This window comes from Hipposideros armiger, unplaced genomic scaffold (assembly GCF_001890085.2).
Source record: "Hipposideros armiger isolate ML-2016 unplaced genomic scaffold, ASM189008v1 scaffold_146, whole genome shotgun sequence".
Classification (NCBI taxonomy): Eukaryota; Metazoa; Chordata; class Mammalia; order Chiroptera; family Hipposideridae; genus Hipposideros; species Hipposideros armiger.
In genome coordinates, this window is record NW_017731496.1 from 1,467,894 (window position 1) to 1,476,216 (window position 8,323).

General features: G+C 44.8%; 1 long non-coding RNA gene across 2 annotated transcripts in view; it reads left to right on the top strand.

The window, feature by feature from the left end:
* LOC109387041 (uncharacterized) overlaps nucleotides 1-6,789 on the top strand; it is a 16,103-nt gene extending 9,314 nt beyond the window's left edge. For both annotated transcript variants that reach the window (XR_002124893.1, XR_002124894.1), the window contains 2 exons: nucleotides 1,903-1,989; nucleotides 6,150-6,789. This is a non-coding gene — a long non-coding RNA (uncharacterized LOC109387041). The remainder of the gene's footprint in view (nucleotides 1-1,902; nucleotides 1,990-6,149) is intronic.
* Nucleotides 6,790-8,323: the final 1,534 nt, after the last annotated feature.

Here is an 8,323-nt window from a genome sequence, read left to right on the forward strand (position 1 = left end):
CACACACACACACACACACACACACACACACACACACACATACACATAGGGGAGCTAGGGACCTTAGCTTGTGTTTTCCAAACACATGTATATAATTTATTTATTTTCTTCCTTCATTCAGGCATTTGCTTATTCATTCAGTAAAAACTCATCCATTCATTCATCCAACTAGTGTCTATCGTAGGCCTACCGTGGTGCCAGTCTAGTACTAGAGATACGTGATGAATGAGACAGGGTCCTTGGCCTCACGGAGCTTTTCTTTCAGTGTAGACAATGCTCTTGTGTGCTTATTAAATAAATCAATACGATTCCACATTTACCTTTCTAGTAGAGATTGGCAATTCCACACAATGCAAATTAAAGCACAGAAGCCCCGCCCCCTTGCTTTCCTCTTCCTGGCTTTCTTTACAAATGTTCTTTTCAGTAAGATGCCTTTCCAGACATTTCATTACATGCTTGAAATATTTATACACATAACTGGGGAAAACGAATGAAAACTGTGAACTCTACATGACATGTAAGTCAAAATAGGAAGTTGAGTTGTTCAGCTGTGGGTTTTGACTGCTTCCCATTAGGAAACCCTTTCAAGAAAAACCTTGGCGGAACAACACACTTCAAAGAGGTTCCCAGTAATGTTGTGTTTAAAACGTGTTAATTGGGCCTAATTGCAAACAGCTGCCCAGTTTAGCCACTGTTTGGGTTGGCATTCATCCACTCTAGATCGAGGTCATCTTTTTTGTTCCATTATATTCATATTGGGATGTTAATATATTTGTTATAGTCTCAGAATGTGTCGCCATCCAAAGGATTATGAGATAATAAAAACATGGAGACAACATATTTGTGAAACACTGAGGTCACCACCAAGTACAAAAGCATGTGAGAGTAGATACCCTATTTATTAGATATACTGTGTGGGGTCATGGCACCTCACTTAAACATATGGGAAAATTTCCAACAAAAAACGGAAAAAATCTGTGGTGTTTGCTGGCTTTTGTAGGTGGGTGGAAGCATTGAATGATCTTTTATTGTCTAGTCCCCTCCACATAACTATTGGATTTTAATGCCATTGCAGGAAGAAGGAGGGGGAAAGAATAAATATTTCTCAGTTTATGAGGTGAAATTGCTGTTGGATCTAGCTTTATGGAATACTGATGTTTCTCAAGTACTTGTGGGAGCAACTTATTGGTTACAGTGAAGGGGTGGTTTTCAAAATATTTATCAAACAGTAAGGCATGCACACTGAGTCATTAGAAGGGACGGTCACTGGCCTTAGTAACTGGTATGGCCGAACTCATGCAGACTTATGTAGCAAAAAAAGGTTTATTGTCCAACAGGTTATCACCGAGGGTAGCAGGAACATGGCGCTGCTGGGATTCAGCATAGAGCATACACCTCGGAGTGACCCTGCCCTAGGAGTGACCCTGCCCTAGGAGCGACAGTGCTGGGGCATTTATACCCACTCCCATCTGACAGCAGTTAAAGGCTGCTTCCCGAGCATCAATTCTCCGGCACTTCTGTCCTGCTCTTCAAGTGGCAAAGTGGGCTCTGGAGGACTGAGGATGCCTTTATGCAAAGAAGTACTGGGGCTGGCAATTGGAGGCCCACTTCTGGGTACTGACACAGGAAATGCCCAGGGGGATGGGTGGGGCACCTGCTATGGTGATAGGGGGTGCATTTGAGCCTGTTGGTGGGGCCAAAATGGGGATCCTGAAGTATTTCTCTTTGCGTGTTGGACATCAGTAACGGTAGCCTTCCTGAGATTGTTTGAACCAAATTGGTCCCAGAATATGACTTATAAGTGAAACAGGATTGAGGGGGGTGGAGTATATAATGAAAATGATGGTGACCATGAGAATAAAATAAGTGATTATTACTTGTTTTTATTTTTTCTCCCTATAGGATAGCCATGGCTTCCCCATTTTCCAGATGAGGAAACTGAGGATTAGAGACGCTGAATACCTTGCTCAAGGACACACGGGCAGAATGGTAGGGACAGGATTTGATTGGCCTTCCTGACTATATCACAAACTCCTGAAAGTATAAAAAGTTTAACCCAGTTCCTTCCCTTTCTCTTCTCTTTCCTCTCTCCCTTCCTCTCTTCCTTCTTTTCTCTTTCAACAAATATTTGAGTACTTATACGTGCCAAACACTGTTTTAAGCGCCACGCAGCAAAGAAACAAGTTGGTCTCTTTCAATCCAGAAAGGGCCCCCATCCTTGTCTTGAAAACTATTTTCCCTTCTCCAGGCCGTTCCCTAACTTTTATGGGGCCCTGGTAAGTGTAAAAATGGAGGCTCATACACCATGTCTAAATATTTAAAAGTTATAAATCAAGCTGACAAAATGTTAAGTAAAACGTTTCGCTCTTCTGCCTTGCAAGTATACCCACACAGAGGGCAGGTTCGAATTAAGAACCTGTGGACTCCTGGGGTGCCATGCAGGAAGGTGGTGGCTCAGTGGCTGTGGACGCCCAGTCCACAGCTTGCTGCCTGTCCTCCCCTCTTCCTTTCCTGGCAGTCCCACCTGAGAAGGGCAGTCCATGATGCGTGTGTACATCCCAGCCTGCACACCCAAGTCCATCCCTGCCAACAGCCACCTTGTGGCCACGTCTTGGTCTTGGGGGTGTGCATGCTGGAGGTGTGGCCAGCTCCTGACAGAAGTGGTCTGGGGAAGGCCCTGGAATTGGGCTCCAGACCATTCAGAAATGGAATTCCAAGGTCTGGCACCCGCTTGGTCTGGAAAAGGAGCAGCATGCTTCAAGTGGGCCCAGGTCCATGGCCTGACACGCTTCAGCCTGTGGAAAGGGGTACAGCCTTCCTTCTTTCCTTTCTTCCTACGTTCCTTTTTTTGTAAGGAAAATGTAGAATTCAAACACTACTTATTGAACAGAGGGAGGGTCAGCTGAGGTGGACAGATGGTAGATGTTACAGAACGAAGAAAAGTGAAATTGTGGAGAAAGATCTGCTGGCCTCTCTCTCTGAGGCTTGACACAGTTCTGCACATTCCGCAGCTCTAGCCTAGAGAGAGGGAAGATAAACTTCCCAGTGTTCTGTCCTGAGATCTTGATGGGCTCATCCCAGACTTCTGGAAATGGATGAGATTTCAGTGGTATCAGCTTTTCACCCCATTTGCTCCTCTAGCCGTGACAACCCAAAGTTCTGGGTAAACTCCGGACCACCCAGCCCATGTTTATGTTGGCGCGTGTTCCCTTCGCTCCCCTGGGGAAGACAAGTGGTTTCATAGAGGCACACCTGGGAGATACTGCGGATTCAATTCCAGACCACCACAGCAAAGAGTTGTAATCTTTTTGCTGGTGGAGGGTCTTGTGTTCAATTTGTATAAGACACAACTCTGAGGTGCAAGAAAGCAAAGTGCAATACAAAGAGGTATGCGTGTATTTATGAGAACCAGGACTGGAACGCATGCTAACATGTTCATTAGGTGAGCATGATCTTTGTTAATTCAGTTAACACTAAGTGCAGGTGTATATAATTTTGTATTCCCTCTTCAGGTGATGATAGCCTCCTGGGCACAGGTAACTGCTAGCAGGTGTGTACCTCTTAGGGCATCACTAGTAGATCCTGGATGCCATTAGCTTATTGAATACACTGGCTTCAGTGCAGGGGCTGGCAGGATTCTGCGATGGGAAGGATTTTGCACTCACACCCAGGATCATTGAGCAAGAGTGCTATGAATGCCCTGAGTAAACCCAGCTGGTGAACTTACCAGGGAGTTGCCATAGGGGGGACTGACCAGGATTAAATGGGAAACATGGCCAGACCTCAGGGGGATGTGACTCCATCCAGTGAGGACCTAAGTGGAACTCAGTCAGCAGAGCCTTGGCGACACCAGGAAAGCTCACAGTGGACCTCGACCAGCCACAGACTTCAGCATCTAGGCCTTTCGGAGAGGACCCAGAGGACCTGGAGAATGGTACAAGGACCTGCACATATGAAACATGTGGATCAAGGACCTCCCTCTCCTTTCGTGCCACTCTCAGGCTGAGTAAACTTCTCCCCCAGGGGCCATTTTGGAAAGAAATGGGAAAGTGGGTGAGGAACATGGCAAGCTTGAAATATCTGTGAGACTGTTGAAACGATTAGATTGGATGACATTTAATTTGCTGTCTCTATGTAGTCAGGTGAAGGGCTCAGGAGAAAGACTCGATCAATCATAGAAAATAATGAAGCTACGTTTTCTTTATGTAACTAAATGTAGGGTGATTTTGAACTTGCTAAAATTGTCTTTGCCCAGCATCTGTTCACGCATGCCTGCATGCATGCACGCACATGTGTGCACGCACGCACGCACACACACACAGATGGCACTTCTGTAAGTTTTTCCCTGCCACCACCTCCCCCAAGAATCTATACCCACAAAAGCATGAGTGTGATATGTATATTTCACTGAGGATTTCCAAGGGGAGCTGAAGGAGAAGGTTTAATTGCACACTCCACAGCAAACAGGTTTATAAACCCCCTTCCGTACTGTCATCATTTCCAGGATGCATTCTTTTCATATTTAAATATTTGCTCTCTCTGAACCAGAATCTGTCTTACTGTGATGGTGTGTCCTAGTATGTAGTTGGCATCACTTTCGCAGCAACACATAAAGTAACAGTGTGTCTTATGTTTGTACCTTCTGCTCTCTGATGAAACCCATGTAGCCTTTGGCTCTGCTGCCCTCCCTGAGCTGTGACCAGAGGCTCCCCCACTGAGGCTGCTGAGCAGAGTGGTTCAAGCACAGATTCCAGAGTGAGACCATTGCTCACCAGCTCTGCCACCCACTAGCCAAGTGACCTTGGGCAAGTTACTGAACCACTCTGGGCCTTTGTTTCCCTGTCTGTGAAATGGGGATGATATTATTAACTGCTTCATAGGGCTGTTGTAAGAGTTAAATAAATTGATACATATAAAGGGATTGGAACAGTGCCAGGTGGAAGTAAGCACTAGATACGTAGTTAGTCTTAAGAGTTATTACCTCTTGAGTCCTCTCCCACAAAGGCTCAGACCCCTGTTGCCTACTGTTTTTTTCCTTCTTTCCTTATTTTATGAATAGTAATTCAGTGACCGCCGTTTGCTATTTGAACGCCCCTTGAGATCTTGCTTTTTCTCCCCAAGTGGCTTACTTGAATATTTCCTCCTAACAAGTCTGTTCTCTCTTTAGAGTTCTGAGAGGTAAAAATTGTTGCTAGTGGTGACATGTCTTTATCAGTATTTCTGAAGCATCTATGGTGGATGCAAGAGATAATGAGGATTGAGTCCGTCTGGAGTGGAAGAGGTTTGTTGGGGGACACTAGGAGATAGGGTGGGAAAATGGGTTGGAACTGGGTCGCCATTTGGAGGACTAATAGGACACTTCTCTAATTCAGCTCCTTTAGCCTTGGTGTCTGATCACAGCCGTGCATGCTGTGGGCACCCACTCACACTGGCCAGCTCAGAGAGGGTGGAGAGAGCGTTCACACTCTCTTCAAGTCACTCTGCATGGGCGGGAGCTGCATCTTCACACATATAAGGCTGGCCCTAGAGGACAAGTCAGTGGCATGAGACAAGTCAGTGTGAACTAAGAGATTAATTTGGGCTTAGGTGAAAGGTGGAGATTCAGGAATAAAATTTCAGATATGGGAGCATTAGAGAAAGATAGACAAAAACAAAGAAACACCCCAGCACATCTGGGTCTGAGATGTGTCACAAGTCCGCATGCCCTCGTAAGACTTTCCAGACCCTTGGAGCCGGAGTTTCAATGGCTGCAGCCTTGGTTTTCTTTTCAGGGAGGCTGAACAAAATCATCAACTCTAGCAAATGGAAAATTTCCGATGTGTGGGGTTAGCATTCCCAGCTCCAGACATCAAACATACAAAAAGCAGAGTGTGTCTTGGCACGGGGTGACCAGTACCCCAACTGGTTAGTACTCCACCCTGTGAAATTACTTTGCTGGTGATCTTTCTACAAGAACAAATAGCTTTCGAGCTGGTCACTTCTGGAACAAACCAAGAGGTTTTGAATGGGGATTAAAATATTTTTGGGGGGTTTGTTTTGGGATTAATGAGTCAATGCTTTATTTTACTAGGAGTGTTTATAACCAAACCTAAATGTGCGTAGGGTCTTGAACCTCCCTTCTCTGAAAACTATTTTCTATTTGTTTCCAGAAAAATTCCAATGCCAGATTTTGTCATAGCAACCAGAGGCAAATATCAAGACAGCAGTAAAGAACAAACTCCAGGAAGGGTTTCCCTGCAGTGCGGCTTGCCTTTCTGTAGGGCACCCATCATCTGTGCGAAACCTGGAAGGTTCGAGTGGGTCCTGCAGTTCTTCGTGGGGGGTCTAGTGGAGTCCAGCTTAGCTGACTTCCAGGACCCAACAGGAAATGCATCTCTCTGTTGGCCGGGCCAGGTGCAGAAGGACTGGCTGGCTTGCTCCTCAGGTCTTGCACTTGTTGTGTGTTGATCTTTACTTTTGTATGTCAAGTTTTTGAAATTAAATGTACTGAATTATTATTATTCCATCATGCTTTTCCTCTGAGGAGTTTAATAAACAAGCCAGTTGCTTTTTTCCTGAAGTGTCCCCTCAAATGCTCTCTGGAAGAAGGCAGGGTATATATGAGTAAGCAAACAAAACAATAAGACACAAGAGTCTTCAAATACCTGCCCACCAGTGTCCCTCGTACTGTTCCTTTCCTCTTTGTGATCATTGTCACAGTGATGCTATGAGGTCAGTATCTTTGCCCATGGGTAAAATCATCTCGAGTTTCCCTACAGTCTAGCCTCTTGCTGCAAACACCTTTGAGTTTTGAATCAGTTTTTTCATGTATTGGTTCTGAGTAGTGGTGTGATGGGAAATGCTTAACAGCTGGCTCTCAGAAATAAAATTGCCTTTATTTGTAGAGGGTGCTGATGTCTCTGGTGTAAATATTCCCACAACGACCATTTTCAAGCTACCAAGTGACCCAAGGAATGTGGAACTGGAAAGAGACGTACACAATTGACTAGGGAGCTGGTAGCAGCTGGCTGTACCATGACACTGATTCTGTGGACTAGGCCAGGGGTTCTTAGTGTTGGTACTATTGACACTTTGGGCTGGATAATTCTTTGTTGTGGGTGGCTGACCTGTGCATTGTAGGATGTTTAACAGCATCTCTGGCATCTACCCACTGGATGACAAGAGCATACTCCAATCCCCATCCCCCACTAAGTTGTGACAAAAATATCTCCAGATGTTTCCAGATATACCCTAAGATGCAAAATCACCCCCCAGGTCTGGGCCATTTCTGCATAAATGGTGTTTAGAGGGTCCATTCAGTAGGCAGTATGCCTTTACCTATTGTTCTCCATGAACCAACTTTAACAGGCACCTGAAGAGGTGGTCTTTTGGAATTTTGAACATAGTATTAAAAAAAACATCACCACACACTTCCTTGAGGAGACTTGGGAAGAGTGATGTCACAAAGAATTAAGGCACCAAGACGTAGCATGGCCACCAGGGGAGAATCAAGGTAATTCTATGAGACTGAAATAAAGAACAGGAAAGCTCATGATGGACTGTAGAGGTCTCTAGTCCAGTCTTTTCTTTGTATGGCAGAGAAATGAGACTCAGAGGCAAGAAGTGACTTGTCCAAGGGCACAGAGCAAGCTGTAACATGCTTGGGAGCATCACAGAGGTGATGCAATACATGTTGTGAAATGCATTATGTACTGGGAGTTGGGGCTGATTCCACCTTGAAGCTATAAGACTTTTGCAGGCTTTACAATACCAGGTTTGATGGCCATATTTTGACATCTTCTTGTCCCTAACTTCTACCCACTCCCTCCCCACCCCGGAAATATCTGCTCATGAAAATCACTTTATAATGAGGGTCTTCTGTTTCAGACAGAATGCTTCCCATCAGTTTCAGGAATGAGTAGTTTATTCAAATATTCTATTCAGGAGGGTTAGTCTGCTTGTCATTGAAGAACAAGAGTTGACAATTGTCATTGGTTCCTCTCTCCTTCCTTTTACAGCTGCTGTGGGCCTTTTCACTGATAAGGTATCTCAGGTCATTCCCAAAATGCTTTAAGAGAAGGAATTATAGAAGAAACTGACTTTCCAATGGAAAAGTTAAGACCACAAGATTAATGGGATAAGAACTAAGAAAGCCCTTGCTAGTTCGTAGTGAAAATGTGTTTTCAATGCACAGAGGTGCCCAATCAGAAAGAAAATATTAGAGAGGGATTATTTGCATCAGTAGATCTACTTGGCTTTGGAAGTGCCAGTGTTATTAGGGCAATCAATACACTACAAATGCCAATCAATTGGGTAATGAGGAGAGCAAGTCTGCTTTTATTAG